The 21,028-nt window shown below is 35.2% G+C and overlaps 1 long non-coding RNA gene across 1 annotated transcript; it reads right to left on the bottom strand.

Moving 5' to 3' along the window:
- Positions 1-4,719: 4,719 nt before the first annotated feature.
- On the bottom strand, positions 4,720-6,860 carry LOC145807553 (uncharacterized). Its single transcript, XR_014350766.1, has 2 exons — positions 5,987-6,860; positions 4,720-5,075 (listed from the first exon to the last, which is right to left on the bottom strand). It is a non-coding gene; the product is annotated as an uncharacterized LOC145807553 (long non-coding RNA).
- Positions 6,861-21,028: the final 14,168 nt, after the last annotated feature.

Here is a 21,028-nt window from a genome sequence, read left to right as displayed (position 1 = left end):
TATTCACATGCTACTTTCTCGTCAAATTCTCTTGTTAGATCACATGCATCACAGTCATTGGCTCTCTCTGTAAAAGACCTCCGCAATCATTAATTAGGGGAGGAAGAGAAATGAGAGAACTCTCATTGAATTCTCAAATACCCTTTCAACCTGTATTAAACACTAAATATTTTGTAATATGTATTATGAAGTTATTTCCAGTTTTTAGTAAAGCATTGTAAGTCACTTACTTTTGTTATCTATTTATTGATATTTATTTAGTCTCTTTTGATCATAAATTCAAGTTAGAACTCCATTCTTGGTTTCTGAGATTGTGGTTTCAACATGGTGCCATCCCATAACTCCTCTTTTCCATCCTCATAGATCAAGTCAATTATTTTTCTTCAGTTTACCCAATTAGTCACCATAAGAATCAATTTCCTATATTGCTTCTTTTTATGTCCAAATACAAAGTTCCTTGGATATTAAAATGGCAATATGGTATTTCTAATAACATAGTCATTCGACAACATTTTGTCAAATGGTGGGATGCATGCAAACACCGCCGCATTATTAAACAAGTCAAACATCAAACAGAGTAGCACGTTACTGTTTATATCAATTTTGACGGTACTTTTTTTATATTTTATATTTTTTAAGAATTTCATAGTCAACATAATCTTATTTGATAGATCTTGATGAGAGGATTATAAAAATTCTAATTTTGTTAAAAATCGACATCTAAATCAAAAGTTATATTATTTTAAAATTTAAAATATTAAATTACGCACTAAAGTATATTTTTGGTAATAGTGATATGTGTTAAACTTTTTAATAAAAACTTTTTGTAAAATTTTATTATGAGGGGATTTTAATCAAATCTCCCTATTTTATTTTATTTATATTTATTTAACTTGGCACAACCGCGAGTATATATATAAAGAAATGAATATTACAATTTTTGTCACAGTCTTTATTGTATTAACAGTCGTTTTAACTTCAAATCTCCACCAACTAGGGGTGTAAAAATGATTGGTGGGCCCGTGGGCCGCTTGAAGCCCGCTTGCTGTCCAGGTGGGTCGGACTTGGCTAGGCCTAGCTAGGGATGGGCCCGAGCCTAGCCCGGGACCCTAGGCCCGGGCTTGGGCCATCTGTTTGGAAGCCCAGCCTGACCTGACCTGACCTGACCCGAAAATTTTCGCCCCCTATGAGCTTGGCCTAACCCCACTCCCACAACTGCTTTTGCGCGCCCAATGGTAACAAAATTCAAAATTCAAAATTCAAAAAAAAAAAATCAATTCAAACTGTCATTTGACCGTTTACACCCAATGGCCAAAAATTTTGTTTTTTTTTTTAATAAATTAACTCCCCTCCTTCCAAACTCCTATAAATACCACCCCTCTCCTATTTTATTTCTCACAAACAATTGTCTCTCTCAAACTCTCAATCTCTTTCAACTTTCAATTCTTTCAATTAATTTTGAAGTCTCATACCTAAGTGGCAATTGCAATTGTGCAAGAAGAAGCTATTATTAGAAGAAGTTAATTTTTGTATCGCATTCGCTAGTCGGTAACTTTAATTATTTGAATTAAAAATTTAGGGTAAACTACTAATAGGTCCTAATAGTTGGACTTAATTCCTATCAAGTCCTATTGAAAATAAGTGTTGGTAAAATTGTTGCTAAAAATAATTTTTTGTGACAACTTTTTATATATGTCACTAAAAATTGACAATTAGTGACTTTTTTTTGTCATGATTTTTATAAATTGTCGCTAAAGCTTATAATTAGTGACTTTTTTTTATGACAAATTTTGCTCATAGGACCTATTAGACAATAAGTCTACTTATTAGGACCTACACGTACATACCCCTTAAATTTATTAGTTACTCATTTTTTTACATTAATTATTTCTTAATATATATTAGTTGTTATTGTTTACTCATTATTTAAATGAATTGTTAGTTCTTATAGATTATTTTACTTACATTACTATGGATCCTAATATTCCTAATATTTATGTCGATATTGATGCATATATTACACTCCATGAAGTTGTTGATTCTCCTTCTACTGTACTTCATATCTCTCTTCCAACAGTTGGATCATCATCTAGGGACACAACTACTAGTGTTTGGGAGTATTTCAAAAGAATATCTGTAAATAATCCTGATGGCACAATTACAATTAAAGAAGAATGTAAATATGGTGCACATTTACTTAGTGATGCATCTGTAGGGGTACTAGTCATCTAAAAAAGCATGCTAACAAACATTTACAAAGTCAACAACTTAATATTAGAAGTCAAATGCAGTTGGGGGGCTTCATCAACTTGTCATTTGAAAACATTTTTATATGATCCTATATGTATACAAAATTCTATAGTTGAATATATTATTAAAAAAGAACAACCTTTTACTACTAGTGAATATCCCAATTTTTTAAAAATGATTCATAGAGGGTTTGCACCGCAACATTAAGGCTTTTCAAGAAATATTACTAGAAATACAATTTGAAGGAAATGTGAGGATATTAAAATTAAATTATTTGACATCTTCAAAAATTTGAATAGAAGAGTTTGTTTAACATCTGATCTGTGGTCAAATAATGGTTTAGAATATCAATGTATCACTGCACATTTTGTTAACAATGATTGAAAATTAAATAAAAGAATTATTTCATTTAGATTAGTTGAACTTTCATACATTGGTCATTTGCTTGGTGCAGAAATAAGAAATCTATCATAGGAGTGGGCTTTGCAAAATAAAATATTTACCATTAGTTTAGATAATGCAACATAATTACAATCATACTATAGCCCATTTGAAATCAACTTTACAATTACTTGTTTATGGTGATTTATTTAATATTCGTTGTTGTGCTGATATTTTAAACTTGATTGTTAAAGAAGCTATGCATGTATACGAGACTTCTGTACTGATAATAAAAAATGCAGTTGCTACTATTATGTCTTCTACTAATCGAATTTCAGAATACAAAAAAATTTGTCAACGAGGAGGTATGCCATTTAAAAATTAATTTAAATGTAGATAGCATGTGGAATTCAATGTATAATATGTTAAAGACAACTTGTAAACAAAGAAAAACAATAGATTTATTTTCTGCCACAATATCAATAGGAGGAGTACTAACTCCCATAGAACTAAATTGAAGCCAAGTAGCCTTATATAAAGATTTTCTAAAAGTTTTTATACTGCAACAAAATTACTTATATATATATATATATATTCCTATTTCATCATTTGTTTTACATATGTTAGCAGAAATAATGAAAGCTTTTACAAACTATATGGATAATGAATTTTATGTAACCATTATTATTGCAATGAAAGAGAAATTTGATAACTATTTTGATCGATTATTGCCTCATGTTTTAGGTTTAGTCATTGTAGTTGATCCTAGGTGTAAAGACACTGGTTTACAAAAAAATTTAAAATGTATTTTCGTTGATCAAAAACAACTTGCCCCTACTATGATGGTTTTGAAAAGTTTACCAGTAGATGATTTTGAAGATTTTGACATTTTGGATTGGCGGAAACAAAATGAAACTATGCGGCCTATACGTTCACAGATGGCCCGTGATATACTAACCATTCCTATTTCTATAGTTGCTTCTGAAATAGTTTTTAGTGCAGGTGGACGGGTGCTAAGCAATTATTACAGCAGGCTTTCGCCCCAAATGGTTGAGGCACTGATGATATTCAGAGATCACATGTATGCACTTATGAGAAGACAAAATTATAGTAAAAATAAAAGAATTCAAAATGATTTGGATGACATATCCTCGAGTAACGCGAGTGAATTGTCTGTCTCCTCTGATGATTGATTAACAATTTGTTTTTCACTATGTCATTTCATTATTTTTTTGGTATTAGATTATTAAGGTGAAGTATAATGCAAATGATTGGTAGGCTAGTAGGTGCCAATCTAATTAGGATGTACTTCACCTTTAGTGATGCAATTGCTCTACCATCACCAATAATCTACATCTATTTTATTTAATGAAATAATTTTTTTAATATTTTATTTAATTTTTAAATAAAAATTATTCATTCAATAAATGTTATCTATTTAATTTAATGACTCTAATATTAAAAGTTTCATTTTGATATATATAAAATTATTCATTTCAAAATAACAAAATTTTATAATTTCATATTTTTTTTGTCATAACCAAAAAAACATAAGTCATGCATAATTAAATTTAAGTACCACATGAAACATTACCAAACCATCTCATTAATCTTAACTAAAATACTTTAGTACAATTTTTCTTTTGTTTTTTTATCCCTTATATATATATATATATATAATATTTTTCATTTCTTTTTCATAAGGAAAAAAAAAAAGCCCTAGGCCCTAATATGAATGGGCCTGAGCCGCACTTTTCAGCTTGCATCCTGGTCCAATTCGATCCGAAAAAAGACAAAAATCCACATAGCCCGATAGCGGGCCAAACCGGGTCGAAATTTACACACCTACCACCAACTTAGGTTTAGTAGTACAAAAATGATGTCCAATAATGTCAAAGATTCTCTTTACCGAACATCTTAAATGACTGAAGGGGGCAATATGAACATCACTGATTATCTATTGAATTTTTAGCACCTTACTTTTTCTAAAACATTGCAGTTATTTACTATTATATATGTAACGTCCCCATCCCCCCCTCAAAAAAAAAAAAAAAAATCATCTCACAGTATTCATCAAACAACAACACAATTCTAAATATAATATCCTTTTATTCATATGATTTTTGTTGTACAAAGATGGCACATGCAGTTATACATTCATAAGCTTTAACCCTGAATCTATAGCATGTGTCATAAGCAAAAGATATGAAATAAGAGTCAAACAGATAAATGAATGCCTTAGCGGCTACAACTTTCCAAGCCGGTGCTTCGTTACAACAAAAGTGAGTTTGAAACTCAATACAAATAAAACCCTTGGCTTGTACAAAAATAATTACAACAATAACAAAACAAGCTCTTGGCTCCAAGTCCTTCCAAGTTACGGCCTTGGTAGAGGCATATCATCAGCACCTGAAAATGATTTTCCATATAAGATGAGCCAAAACCTAGTAAAGAAACTCTATCACAATGTATGAATCTTAACAAAGCTATAAGGTGAATGTATATGCAATGCTCGTGCCAAAACATTTTATATCTCTTTCCAAAAACCATGCAATGCCAAGTTTATATTACAATTCATGAAATCATTTCCTTTACAATAAAAAATAAAGCAGTGGACACAATACTGAGAATCACTAGGACGTGTCTGCAAGTAGACTGCAAGCACTACCAACTTGCCATTTTTACTGGTATTAACTGGAAGGCGCGACACCTATCTGTGTGAGTTTCTGGACTTTCACCAAAGACACATGGGCCAACATAATTCCACATCTACACCCCTACCCAGATTCATTAAGGTATTCATCATTTTTTCTCAAGACAAAGTACATTTTCAATGTGTTAAATATGTAATAATGCTCAATGCAAATGGATGAGAAATTAATTTCAATTCACCTAATTCTCATGCAATTTCTACAACAATCATAGCCATCCTCTACCGATAGCCCAAAACAGATATCTCTAAACAGATAAATATTTTCCAATAAAGATATACTTTTTGAAATTTCAAGATAGGAGTAATAATTCATATCCAACTCCACCATCATTATCATCATCGTCCCTATTTCATAAAACCAACATCAATTCTATTTTCTCTTTACAAAATCAAATATTCACAATTTAGGGCAAAATCTCATTTTCTTTATAAATCAATTCCAAGGGTAAAATCCGCTATGTTATTACAACTCAACCATATTTACAATCTCATATTCATGTTCAAGGACCCATTTTGAAAAATCCCTCTTTTGATTTCAAATCAAAACCTTAGCTTTGTTCCAAAAATCCCCAATATCAAGATTTCTTCAAAAAGACAGATAACCAAGTTAAAAATCATACTAAAGTATGGAGAAATCCCTACCTCAAAGCTTGAAGACAAGTGAGAGAGAGAGAGAGAGAGAGAGAGAGAGAGAAGAAACTTTGACGAAACTGAAAATCAACTTTGCTCCAATTAGAATGAAGTTCTAGGTGAGCTCTACCTTTTTAACAAAGGGTATAAATATTAATAGATTGAGTGTACTTGGAGGTTGAAGATGAGTTTTAGAGAGAGAAGGTCTAGATTTAGGGTTTTAAAATGTTTAGAAAGAGAGATATGAAAAAGTGACTCAAAAAGTGACATTTCAGAACAGATATATGCGCAGACCGCTCGAGTGACCTAAACACCGCTCGAGTGACCAAACACAAAAAGAGAGACCGCTCGAGCGAACAAAGTACCGCTTAAGCGAAGAACACCACCCTTCCACTACTTTTGTAGGCTTGCAAAAGTACTGAGAGTTCCAAAAGATCACTCGAGCGCAAGAAGGACCGCTCGAGCGAAGAATGCCATACTCCCAGTAGTTTTGCAGACGTACAAAAGTACTAGAAGTTCTCAAAGTTTGCTCGAGAACAAGAAAGTTCGCTCAAGCGAATAAGTCAAAATCTAGGCAACAACAATTTTAAAAAAAACCAACTCCCAACTTGTTTCAAACACAACCAAGACACCCAATAACCAATCTCAACAAGGAATAAGATGGAAGGAGACATGAACAACCATCAAGACAAGAAATCCCGGATCCAAAACAATGAGCTGGTCGGGTTTAAACCATAATCGTTATAATATATATATATATACATATATATATATATATATATATATATATATATATATCTTTGTAGGAAAAATAATACAACGAAAATAATTAGATTTAGACATATATTTTATGCTCAAACAAAATACAATGATTATGTGAGTGGATCACGTACCTCCATTAATGAACTCGAATAATTCTCAATAGTGGGGTAAAATTATTAAAGAACTATCCACACTATTCACAATATAAAAGTAAGGTTGTTCTTCAATAGCAGAGAGTTAGAGAAAAACCTTTTGCAGAAAACTAATCGGTTAAACCCATAACCTTTAATACCTAGTACGTATAGCCTTAGTAGAGATGTAACTACCCACAACTCTATCTCCTCATAAGATGAGTTTGTAGATTATTTACTTTTAGAGTAGTTTGAAATTCAAAATAATGGGATTACTAAATGGGCCATGACTCATACCACCATGACCGTCAACAATTTTTGTTTAGAGTAGAAAGTTGTTAAAATTTGACAACACTTCTTTCTTCCACTAAATTTTGCTTCCAACGTTTGAGCTCACTCTTTTACCGCTTTTTGCCCACGAATGCAGTTTGTTAAAAAGCTACAAATTCATAAAATGTATAGTGTTAATTTAAATTTGGCAGTTACAACCAAAATAAATTTGGTCGATCTATACATTTTATTTTTGTACATTTTTTTTTGAATCTGTAAAAATGAAATGTGTATTGTAAATTTAAATTTGATTAACTATATTTTAATTTTTGTACATTTTTTTTTTAATATGTGGCATTACTGATACCACAAAGCTATGGTTGGAATAATAATGGGCGGGTGGGTGTTAGGTTTGCGGTGTCTTGCCCTATCCGCACTTGTACGTTTATATGTAAGAGATTCAATTACATGTGTTGTCTTCTATGCCCCCACTTGAATTGAATCGTCTATAAAAGAGGAGAGAGAGAGAGAGAGAGAGAGAGAGAGAATTGAGTAGAGGAAAGGCTGGTAGGAGGTTGTCACATGGAGAGTGAGGATCCTCTCCTTGCAGCTTCCGTGCTTGCGCCCGTTCTTGCAGGTCTTCGGGTCTACTTTTAGGCCCAATTTTGATAATCCGAACCGTTCATATTTTATGATTTATTCAGTATATCATACCTGTAAAAAATCAAGTTGATCGGATATCAGAAAGCATATGTTCGAAAACTGTTTATTAAATTCTTTAAAAAATAGTGTTTAGTTCAATTTTTCAAACACATACTTTCTGATATCCGATCAACTTGATTTTTTACAGGTATGATATACTGAATAAATCATAAAATATAAACGGTTCGGATTATCAAAATTGGACCTAAAAGTAGACCCGAAAGCCTGCAAGGACGGGCGCAAGCACAAGCTTGCAAGGAGAGGCTCCTGACTCGTCACATGGAGGTTGGTCATTTATTGCAATTTGATCGCACAAGGCAAAGTCGTGATTCACGGATCAAATGGTTGTTAGATGTTGTTTTTATTCGTTAGTTCTTATTTAAATAATAAAAATAAATAAATATTACCTGATTTATGACTTTTAAATGAAAAGTATGCTAATTCATTTGAAAATTTAAATTTATGAGCCACTAAATGTAAAAACTAATCTATTAATTTATATTTGAAATTGACACAATATAAATTTAAAATTATAATGATCTATCATATGATTCATAAGCTTTAAATACAAATTTAAAATTTTCACAATTAACTCATACCTTTTTATATTAAAGAGTAATAAAAGTGACATTGAAATTAATTATATATCTATATATTTTATAAAAAAATATTTTTAAGAAGAGATGTTATGAGAGCTTCAAAACCCCGTAATTAAATAGAGGAAAGGGTGGTAGGAGGTTGTCAGTTTGAGGGGTTGGTCATTTATTGCAATTTGACCGAAATGAGCGAAGTCGTGATTTACGGATCAAATAGTTGTTAGATGTTGTTTTACACGCTAGTTCTTATTTAAATAATAAAAAAATATATTTTTTGATTTATAACTTTCAAATGAAAAGTATGCTAATTCATTTGAAAATTTAAATTTTAGAGTTAATAAATATAAAAACTAATATATTATATTTAAAATTGGCACAATATAAATTTAAAATTATAATGATTTATCATATGATTTATAAGTTTTAAATACAAATTTAAAATTTTCACAATTAACTCATAACTTTTTTCTATAAAGAGTAATAAGAGTGGTATTGAAGTTAACTATATATCTATATATTTTACAAAAAAAAATATTTTTAAAGAAAAATGTTATGAGAGTTTCAAAACCTCATACTTGAATAGAGGAAAGGGTGGTAGGAGGTTGTTAGTTGGGAGATTGGTCATTTATTGCAATTTGACCGAATTAAGCGAAGTTGTGATTCATGGATCAAATGGTTGTTAGATGTTCTTTTTATTCGCTAGTTCTTATTTAATTAATAAAAAAAATAAAATACTTCTTGATTTATGACTTTTAAAGGGAAAGTATATTAATTCATTTGAAAATTTAAATTTCAGAGCCAATAAATATAAAAACTAATCTATTGATTTATATTTAAAATTGGCACAATATAAATTCAAAATTGTAATGATATACCATATGATTTATAAGTTTTAAATACAAATTTATAATGTTCACAATTAACTATATATCTATATATTTTACAAAAAAATACTTTTAAAGAGAGATATTATGAGAGTTTCAAAACCTCATAATTGAATTAAGAAAATGGTGGTAGGAGGTTATCAGTTGGGAGGTTGGTCATTTATTGCAATTTAACTGAACTGAGCGAAGCTGTGATTCACGGATCAAATGGTTGTTAGATGTTGTTTTTATTCGCTATTTCTTATTTAAATAATAAAAATAAAATAAAATATTTCTTGATTTATGACTGTAACGCCCCGAAATAATATAATAAACCGACCACGACGATAAGTAAATTATAGTATAGACCAGAGTATAATTTCTTTTGATTGCATAAGATTCAGTTGTACAAAAGAGGTAAGAACTAAACTGGTAATCATATGCTCTAAAGGCTTATATCTTTCCAAGTCAAGGCATGGATATATTAAAAGTGAGTCTTAAGCTCAACACAAATAAATCCCTAGGCTTGTACAAAAGTGAATAAAAAATAAATAAAACTGAGCATTCAACTCCACAATCCTCCCAAGCTAAGTCCTTGGTGGAGGCATATCACCAACACATGAAAATGATTTTCCCCAATAGGTTGAGCTAAAACACAGTAGAAATAATCTAACACAAAATATGAATCTTAACAAAGATATAAGAGTGAAATACATATGTAATGCCCATGTCCAAAACGGTTTACATTTCTTTCTCAAAATCATGTCATGCTCAATTTATACCACAATTCTCAAATCATGTCCTTTATCATAGGAAACAAGGGAGAATTCTCAAAATGGTACAACATTTCATGGATATTTCGTCCGCGAAAAACCGTCAAACGGCACCCATGTAAACGTAGCCTATACAAGCGCTACTATTGCCATTTTACGGATATTTCGTTTACGGGAATCGGCATCCATGTATATGCGCGTTTTTCAGGCCTTTCACCTTAGACACACAAGCAAGCTTAATTTGGTGATACACATCTCTCTCCATATTCACCCGTTTTTCTCAAAACACATACATTTGCAATGTATTAAATGAATAACAATGTTCAACGCACATATATAAGAAGTTAGTTTCAATTCACCTAATCCTTATACAATTTCTACAACAATCATAGCTATCTTTTACCGATAGTCCAAAACAGGTATTTCTAAACAAATATAAAATCTCCAATATAGATAAACTATCCAAAATTTAAGATCTGAGCAATAATACATATCCAACTCCACCATCCATATCAATATCCATCTAATTTTATATTTTCAACATCAATTCCATTTATTTATACAAAATAAATACTTAAGACATTTAAGGCAAAATCCTTTTTTTTCTTCCAAAATTCATTCCAAGTATGAAATCAGTACTTTAGTCACAAGTCATCCTTATTTCCACTCCCATAACCATTTTCCATATATCCATTTGAAAACTCCTTTTTTGATTTTAAACCAAAACCTTAGGTTTATTCAAAATCCTGCAAAATCCCAATATTGTTTTATAAAAATAGATAGCCAAGTTAAAAATCATAAAAGAGTGTAAAAAATCCCTACCTCAAAGCTAGAAGACCAAGGAGAGAGTGGAGAAACCTTAAGGAAGCCAAAATCCAACTCTATTCGGATGAAAACGAAACTTTAGGTGAGCTCTACCTTTTTAATAAAGGGAGTAGGGTAGAGAAATCAATGGATCCAAGTATTTTAGAAGAGAGAATGTGAGTTTTACAGAGAGAGGGTCTCAACTTAGGATTTTTAGAAAGTTTAGAGAGAGAGAGAGATATGAAAAAGTGATGTAAAAAGTAACTTTCACGAATTGATATACGCACAGTCCGCTCGACCACAAAAAGTGACGCTTGAGCGTCCAGACACAAAAATCAGTACCACTCGAGCGCAGAAAGTAACACTCGAGCGTCAAGACACAATGAAAAAGGCATCACCACTCGAGCGCAAGAAGTGACGCTCGAGCGTAGAATGCACACTCCCAGTAGTTTTACAAACAAAAGGCCAGCACTCGACAGCAAGAATGGGCTCTAGAGCCAAGACCGCTCGAGCGCAAGAATCACCGCTTGAGTGTAGAATGTACCCTCCCAGTAGTTTTGCAGATCTGCAAAAGTACTGGGAGTTCACAAAGACCGCTTGGCGCTTGAGCATAGAAACAAAATTCTGGGCAACAAAAGTTTTAAAACCAAGCTGCCAACAAGTTCCAAATGCAATCAATACAACCCAATAGCCAAACTCAAGGAGGTATAAGAAAAAACAAGACATAAACAACAATATGAAACCATGAGACCCAAGTCCAGAATATAAAATGGGTCGAGTCTAAACCGAAATTGCTATAATGACTTTTAAATGGAAAGTATGCTAATTCATTTGAAATTTTAAATTTCAGAGCCACTAAATATAAAAACTAATCTATTAATTTATATTTAAAATTGGCACAATAGAAATTCAAAATTATAATAATCTATCATATGATTTATAAGTTTTAAATACAAATTTAAAATTTTCACAATTAACTTATCTTTTTTGTATTAAAGAGTAATAAGAGTGACATTGAAATTAACTATATATCAATATATTTTACAAAAAAATACTTTTAAAGAGAGAAGTTATGAGAGTTTCAAAACCTCATAAGTGAATAGAGGAAAAGGATGGTAAGAGGTTGTCAGTTGGGAGGTTGGTTAGTTATTGCAATTTGACCGAACTGAGCGAAGTCGTGATTCACGGATCAAATGGTTGTTAGATGTTCTTTTTATTCGCTAGTTCTTATTTAAATAATAAAAAAAATATTTCTTGATTTATGACTTTCAAATGGAAAGTATGCTAATTCATTTGAAAATTTAAATTTCAGAGCCACTAAATATAAAAACTAATCTATTGATTTATATTTAAAATTGGCACAATATAAATTCAAAATTATAATGATCTATCATATGATTTATAAGTTTTAAATACAAATTTAAAATTTTCACAATTAACTCATAACTTTTCATATTAAAGAGTTAAACGAGTGACATTGAAATTAACTATATATCTATATATTTTACAAAAAAATACTATAGCGATCTCGGTTTTTCCCCGTTATTTATTGTATTTCGGACTCGGGTTCCGTTGTTGTATATTGTTGTCTGCATCTTTTTCGTCCTTTGATTCCTTGTATTTGAATTTTGGGACGTGTTGGGTGAGTTTGAAACAGGTTGGTTGTGAGTTGTTGCAAATGGTTGCTGCCCAGGTTTTGGCTTCTTTGCTCAAGAGAGGCTTTTTGCGCTCAAGTGAGTCTTGGGTATTTGCTTCTTCGCTCGAGTGAAGGTTCTTGCGCTTGAGCGAGGATTGAGGGTCATCAGGTTTCTTTTCAGAGGCAGCTTCCGCTCGAGCGAGCTTTCTTGCACTCGAGTGAGGCCTGTGTTATTTGTTCCTTCCCTCGAGCGAGCATTCTTGCGCTCGAGCGTGCATTTGCGTCTTTGTAAGACCTGAAGGTTGGTATTCTTCGCTCGAGCGAGAACTTTTGCGCTTGAGCGAGCCCTGTGTTATGTGTTCCTTCGCTCGAGCGAGCATTCTTGCTCTCGAGCGTGCATCTGCGTTGGTTCAGGCCTGAAGCTTTGCATTGTGCGCCCAAGTGACGCTTCTTGCACTCGAGCGAGGTTCTTTTGTGTTTGGTCGCTCGAGCGACAACTCCTTCGCTCGAGCGAGCCTCGCATATATCAAATCGCAGCAGGGGTTTTCTTCTTCACTTTCTGATCTATTTTCACCCAAAACCTAGGTCGGCTGTCTCTCTCTCTAAAATTTCACCTTCTCTTTACAAATCCCTAAGCACCAAAGAGTTTCTACCCTAGTCCCTTTATTAAAAAGGTGGAGTTTTGCGTGGGCTTCCATTTGATCTGAAAAAGTTGGAGTTTTGGGCATCTTCTAATTTCTTCTTCTTCCTCTTTGAGTTCTCCATTTGAGGTAGGGATAATCTACTCTTTATTATGAGCTTTGACATAAATATTAGTCATTTTGTATAAATGGTGGGATTTGAAAAGTTTGGGTAAAGTTAGGGTTTGGGTTTGAAATTATGAAAGAGGGGTTTTCCATTTTTTTTGGGCTCTATATGTATGTGAGGTCTTGGAAATGGAGTTGTTTGTGTATAATGGGTGAAATTTGGCCATGGGTGCAATATTTGAGAAAAGGGAGAAAATGCCCTAATTGGAATTATATCAACTATGTGTATAATTAATGAAATCAATTGTGGAAATATGAAATTGGTTTGGAAATTGAGAAATTGGGAAAATTGTGACTAAATGGTGTAGTTGGATTGATAAATCACTCACCTAAGGAAAAGTTGATAAATTATATGTTTGATAGATTTATTTATCTGTCTAGAAATAACTGTTTTGGACTATCGGTCGAGGATAACCATGATTGTCGTAGAGAATGCATGATGATTAGGTAAATTGAAACTAATCAATTGGATTAAGTAATTGAATATGACGGTTGGATTAACGCATTGAATATGTGATATATTTGGTCATTGTATATGACAACGTGTTTAAATACATTGCATATGTATCATTGTTTGGGAGGAGATATGAGATGTACTCTATTGTTTTGGAGGAGATAGGGGATGGACTCCATTGATAATTAAGTTGGCCGGAGTGTCCAGGGTAAAAGTCTCGAAATCTTATTTATATTTGGGTGCCGGTTCCCTTGGACGTAGTTCCGTAAAATGGCAAATGAAAAAAAGTGTATGAATGCTTTTTATGATTAAAGTGTTGTTACATGAGTTGTAGTCTCATTTTGAATTGTTTGGATAAACGAACCATGCCAATGAATTGAATTGGGAATATAAATGGAAGTGGGTTGAAATATGGATGTTAATGTTGATTGGTTATGGAAACGGTGTAAGTTGGTTTACAAGTATTAAACATTTATCGGATGCTAATGTTTTAGTTAATTCTCATATACTGTTTAGCATATCTCTACTGGGTTTTGGCTCACCCTACTTGAGACACCATTTTCAAGTGCAGGTGATATGCTACCTCCAAGGGTATAGCTTGGGAGGTTCAGGAGCTGAAGGCTTCATTTTGCTGTTTTGTTATTATTTTGTATTTAAATGTAAATCTAAGCCGAGGGCTTTACATATAAAAGAGTTAGAACTCTTCTTTTGTTGTAATCAAGTAACAACTTGGAAAGATGTAAACCCATAGGGCACTTATTCTGTTGTAAACATTTGGAATTTACATGAAATACCTTTTGTAATATTAACTCTGATGAATGAAATATCTACCATGTTTATAGATCTATTGAATGAATGGTTTATGTATTATTTTTGAGGGCATTACAACTTGGTATCAGAGCGTACCGAGTTTGATTACTTTGGGTACGTGGGGAGTGGTTAGTACCACAATAGGTTTGTCTTGCTTGTTAGAGACTTAAGGTGTAATGTTATGTGCCTATGTGATAATATGTTTATGTGACTATGTAGGTATGAAATTTAGTTTCTAGGATGTTGATCCGGTCTATGGGTTTCTGGGAGTCCCGTTGGAAAGACACTTGATCACTGCCGTTTGTAATTGGAACTTTAGCAACGCCACGAGATGGTCATTATCTGGAGACGAAATTCGTATGTGTTTTCGTGATTATGTGCTTACGTGGAGTGAATTACAGTTGTCCATTGTATTAGGACACGAGTAAAATAGCTTCGGCACATTTGTGAATGTGCTAATCTCTTTTGTTACCTTTATTAGGATGTTAGGACAAGGTCATGGTGGTAGGCGTAGTAGGCAGAAGAGGCAGGAAATGCCTATACCGGATGAAATTCTGGCGCAGGAGGAAGGAATTGGTTAGGCCAACGTGGCCGAACCAGTAGGTCAATAGGCCATGGGCGCCTTAGCCCGCGAGATGGCAGGAGCTTTGAGGAAATCTATGGACATTCTCAAAGCTGAGAATCAAGTCCAAGCCCAAGTAGCCAAGGCAGGGCCGTCCTTTCTGAAGAGGGAGTTTTTCTGGTCGAATCCAGATGAATTTTTGGGAGATCTTAAGGAGCCACTGAAGGCTGATGAGTGGCTTGAGCAGATGACGAAGACGTTTGAGATGCTTGGCATCGAAGACGGAGGTTTGCGAGTGACGTTGGCGTCCTTCCAGCTGAAGGGAGACGCGGGTCAGTGGTAGAAGTATGCGCGGGGGTGCATTGGAGGAACTTGGGAGGCCTTTGTTGAAGCTTTCCAAGATAAGTACTTGCCTGCTATGGTGAGAGAAGTTGAGGGATCAATTCTCTCATCTCAAGCAGTTGAATACACCAGTGGCGGAGTTTGAGGCCACCTTTACTAGTTTAGCTAGGTTTGCACCTGAGTTAGTGGCGACTGAGGAATGCCGCTGTCTGGAGTTTGAGAAGAGGTTGAGGACCGAACTCATGTTTCGCGTTGCTGGGTCCATGATTAGGGACTATGGGCGCCTTGTGGAGGCTGCTGCCCATCTGTAGACACCCTATTTTTGACCGTCCTCAAGACTTGGTTGTGCTTGCAGGTACATCCAGCCACAAGTTCGATTGCTTGTCGAGTACTCAACCTTCGCAGCGGAACATCATAGGTTTGAACTTTTCAAACCCTGTATCCTTTCTGCCCCATTTTTGGACCTTTCTGCTTGCTTCTTGTGAGGCAATGCCGACCACCTTTTGGCCCTGCCGGCCATGTTTTTGCCCCTGCCTGCTATTGATGAAGCCTGCCGGGCATCAATGAGGCACTGTCGGCCACAACTGATGGCCGACAGAACACTTTGTCACAGTAGATTTCACTCTAAATCTTTTGAGCTAGCTGGTTTTCACTCATTCCTCCTCCATACACGTGTATGGAGGGATGAGGCCCTTTTCAAGCTTGTTTAACAAGCTTGGCTTTGCATTCTTCTATAAAAGGAGAGGCCCCTCCTCCCTTACAGAGGTTTAGCATTTTTAGAGAAGATCTCTCTCTCTCTCTCTCTCTCTTTCTATATATATATATATATATATATATATTTCTCACACACTCTCTCTCTATATTGTATTGAATAGTGTCCCAAAGTGTGTTTTCTCTTCACTTTTGCAAAGGAACACTTATGCTGTGTTTGGTTGGAGGATTTAGGGAGGGATTTGGAAAGGGAAAGGGAAAAGGTGCGTGAAACTATGTGAAATTTAGGCATATTTTATTCTTATTTCACCTACCTTTTTTCATTTTCCTTTCTAAATCCCTCCTCAAATTCCCCAACCAAACATAGCATTAGTGATACACCACCATCTTTGAACGGAGGTTCTTGGGAGTGCTGTTTGAGCTCTGAAAGTTGGTTTTTGGCCTCAGAGTTTGCTGGTTTCGAAGTTGAGCTTCAAGGGTGAGTATTTTTCCCTTTTTAGTATTTGTTTGTATCACATTTTGGCCATCCTTGCATGTTGTTTTAGGCCTTGCTTTCAACTGAAAAAGTTCTGTTTTTAAGTGCTTTAGATGGTTGTTTAAGGCCTCTTTGATGTTGAGGGTGTTCTACCCTCTTGTGTGCCTTGTTTGGCCTTGTTTTGTGCCATGTCTTAAGGCCTTTGAGTTAGTCTTTGTTTGGCCTTTTAGCCATTGAAATCCAGTGGATTTTCAGTGGTAGGCATGTGGTTTTGAGGCCTCAAATCAGAGGGGATGACCCCCTCTCTTTTTTTTGTTTTGTTTGCTTGAGTTATTGGCCTATCAAATGAGCATGTATCTCTATACTTTTGAGGCTTAGTTCATGCACTTTTTTGTGACTTTTAGGACCTGCCTTGACTCTGTCCATGGCTGGTTTGGTCACCTTATGCATGCTTCTTGTATGTGTAGTGTAATCCCATTTGTGGCTCATCAAAGTAACATGTCTTTCTAGCATGCATTGGCTCTATTTCAGTAGGTTTTTGATCATCATTTGACATGTCATAACTCTGATTTGGGTTGTTTTGGTAGCCTCTTGCATGCTCCATATACTTGTAGTGCAAATCTTGCTTACTAGCCTTATATGCATGAGGTTTTGGCTCATCATTCTAGCATATTTTGGCTATGCTCCAGCATGATTTTATTCATATTGTGGACTGTATTAGGACTGTTTTGGGCTACCATGGTCATACGACTCACGCTTTGTATAGCTATAGTGCAAATGCATTGACTAGTCTTGAGTTTTGAGGCTCCTATCATGCTACACTTGTGATGTTTGCATGCTTTGGCATCATGTAAAATGTTATATCAATGCTTATTTCATGGTCCTACACTTGTGCTTGTCACTCATTCAATACGTTGGAGGGTTGGCCCCTTTATGCCTTAACATGAACCATTGTGTATGCCTTCATGCCTTAGCTTGCGAACCATCATTTTAGTGCTTATATGGGGTTATTTTGCTATGATATAACTCTAATTTTTGTTGGTTAAGTCATCTTATGCTTGGTCTTAATAGGTGTAGTGTAATCCACCTTATTTGCCTTGTATCCACCATGCCTTATGCCCTTCATGATAACTTGTTTTGGCTTCCTTTCATGCATGTTTTGGACTCATTTTGACATGTTCTAAGACTTTTTTGGGTTGCCGTTGCCAGATGCTTCATGCTTTGTATAGCTGTAGTGCTATTGGCCTTGCTAGCTTTGTGTTTTGTTGACTCATGCATGCTATCTTTAAGCTATTTAGATGATTTGGCATCATTTAATACTTCATTTCAGAGCTTATAGCATGACAATATTCCCATTTCTTTCATGTTTTAAATGCCTTTGAGTGTTGTGCATTGTTGCCTAGTTTGTGGCCTAGCATGTATGCCATCTTGCCTAGGTGTTTAAGCCCTCATCTCAGCATGTTTAGGTCTTTGTTTTGACCTACTAGAGCTCTGTCCATGATTGGTTCATGCATATTTTCCATGTATTGCATGCCTCCTTTGTAGTCCTCTTTAATGGCTTCATGCCTTAAGGACTCTTGCATGCCTTACTTGCTTTATTTGAATGATTTGGCATCATTCCTTGCCTCATTTTAGTGCATTTGGTGTTATTACACTTACATGTTTGTCACTCTTTGAGCACTCTTGAGGGTTGTGCTCTTAGGCCTCCTTGGTTGGCCAATGCATTGTGCATGCATGCTTTATGTTTTATGCCTTTATTTTAGCACTAATGGCCACTGATTTGGGCATGACCGAGGTCTACCCCTTTTGGTTTAAGTCCATTTGGCATGTTCACTTGCATGTTGCTTGTATGCTTATTTTGCTTTGCATTGAGCATGCATGTCCATAGCATTGATAAGCTGTCCTTGTTTCATTGCATTGTGCATGCATGCATTACATTATATTTAGAATCTTAAGTTGCTTTGCATTGAATATGCATGCCATTGAGCATTGAGTATGCTTATCTTACATCGCATTGTGCATGCCATGTAGTTCATAGCATTGAGTATGCCATGTAGTTGCATGTTTGCATGCTTAAGTCACATTGCATGCATGCCATGTTAGTTGCTTGCATTTGTTTGGGTTAAGTGTTAATCCAAGCACGAGAAACGAGGAATGTTTCATACTTCAAGTGATGAAACGTGCCTCGATTCTTGGTTGTTGACGCTCTTGATGACGCATGATAGAGTTTTAGGCTTTATATGTTTATTTGTACATTCATTTTGCACAAGTTGGATCTTTGGCCATCATGCATCGGGATGCGTGATTGATGGTCTTGGATCCGATTATGCCTCTCCCTTGATGTTTTGAGGTGATATGGAGTGGCATAGTGTGTATATACCCTTGGGAGACCCTCCATTTTCTCTATTTTGTGCTCTACTACAGCTTGGTGTCACAGCACACCAGTGGCCGGCACCCTCTTGTTGTTGGCCAGCAGTCCTTCATTCTTGGCTGGCAGTACCTGCTCTTGGTCGGCAAGGGGGTCGGCAGAAGCTCCTCATGGTCGGCAGGCCACTGGTGCACTCCTCAGCACTGTTGTGGTAAGATCCAGCGGCTAGTTCTCAAGGACACCCTGTAGACAGAGCCTCTTGAGAGCAACCAAAGAGCTTTTCGGGACGGTAACCGAGCATGCATCCCCTTCTCCTTCAACCAGCGCTGGAACAACATTGTTTACATATTTTAATGCTTAGTTGTTAGTTAGTATTCGAATTTGTAATTAATTAATTAATTTGTTAATTAATTAAGTTTTGTAATAATTAGTTGTAGCTAGTTATTCATTCGGTTATGTAATAATTAATTAGCTTGTTAGTTAGTTAATTAGTCGGTTTGTATTATTTATTCGGACCCTCTGTCGAGAGGGCGAATTTTGTAATAAGCGTGCGTGTGTGCGATGCATGTCTTTCAACCCCCATTTCTTTCTCCCTTTTACTTACCTGCTTTCAGTGGTTAGTTTTAGGGCATATTTCAATTAGCATTCTTATGCTTGCATGCGTGCATCCATTCATATGTCTTGCATACACCGGGCTCGGCGCTTCATACAAACTGCATTGTATTTCAATTCTGATTTGAATACATGATTATCAAGTTGCATTTCACATACCATTCTAGAATAGCCGAGCCTATTTTAGTTACATTCTCGTATGCGTTGCATTAGCCATCTTAACATGAACTAGGGTCATGCATGACTTCTAACTAGTTCTCTGTTTTGGCTCGGAGTACACTGTGAGTGTTTATGCTTTAGCATATTGCATGTGTGTTAATGTTGCCATGATAGCATTCTTGCCATGAGGCTAATTGCTTATTTGCTATAACTGCTTGAATGCCCGTAGGTGAAGGTTGGATTACTTGAATTGGAACAATTCATCAAATCCCTGATTTAGCCTACGTGCAAGTAGCAAACTTCAAACCATTTTTAAAAAAACGAATATGCAATGCTTTGTTCCAAATTAGGTGATCTAGTCTATACTTGTATGCTGCACGCATCACGTAGTAAGATTAGCTAATCAATCGGAATAAGAGCACATGTGTTTTCAAAAATAAGATATCATACTTAGTATAGGCCGATCTTTGATCGGGCGAGCGGGGGTGCTCATTGCATGACCTTCCCCTCTCGTACCAAAGTTCCTGAGCCGAGGCAACTTTGGTGATGACGGACACGTGACTTTAGGCATGAGTCAGGGTTTCCTAAATTCTCCCAAAACAAAATATTTAGGTAGCGACTTTATATCTGGAAAAACAGTCTATGTTTGACACTTCTTTATAAAAATCAGTTTTCCAAAATGATTTGCCGGATTTGGACTATTTGGTGATTTATCGGTCTTGCATTGCACTTTACGAGATTAGATTCAGAACCGTGACATTTGAGTTCGAACTGTAGTAGTAAGTCCAATGAAAAAAACGGATTTCCGTGCCAATTTCGCGCGCGGGAGCTCGTGGCATTCGGGCACGTCTACAGTTTCTGGCGACTCTGCTGGGGATTTAGAGAAGTTGACTCGAACTCATGATATCTTGCTTCGATTACACTTATGTGTCTCTTTGCATTGTATTTGCATTGGTGCGCCTAGGACACCATGTTTGTCGTATGCTATTCCTGAACGGTTTGCCAGAGGCTCGCTTCGAGAAGCGTGCCATAAGGCTGACTGGTTGCGGGCTCTGCCGCGACGGGAACACAAACCTCGGTTTTTACCGGGGCACCCTTTTTGACCATTCGACCTAGTGCATATCAGAATCCATAGTGACTATTCCAAACTAGGATAGGTTGCTTACCCGAATGTAGGTTGTTTGAAGCCACTGTGTGCATAGTGAAACCCTAGTTCTT

This window comes from Camellia sinensis, chromosome 14 (assembly GCF_055761805.1).
Source record: "Camellia sinensis isolate YWXY chromosome 14, ASM5576180v1, whole genome shotgun sequence".
Classification (NCBI taxonomy): Eukaryota; Viridiplantae; Streptophyta; class Magnoliopsida; order Ericales; family Theaceae; genus Camellia; species Camellia sinensis.
Note: the sequence above shows the minus strand (reverse complement) of the source record. Positions and strands in the feature narration are given on the sequence as shown.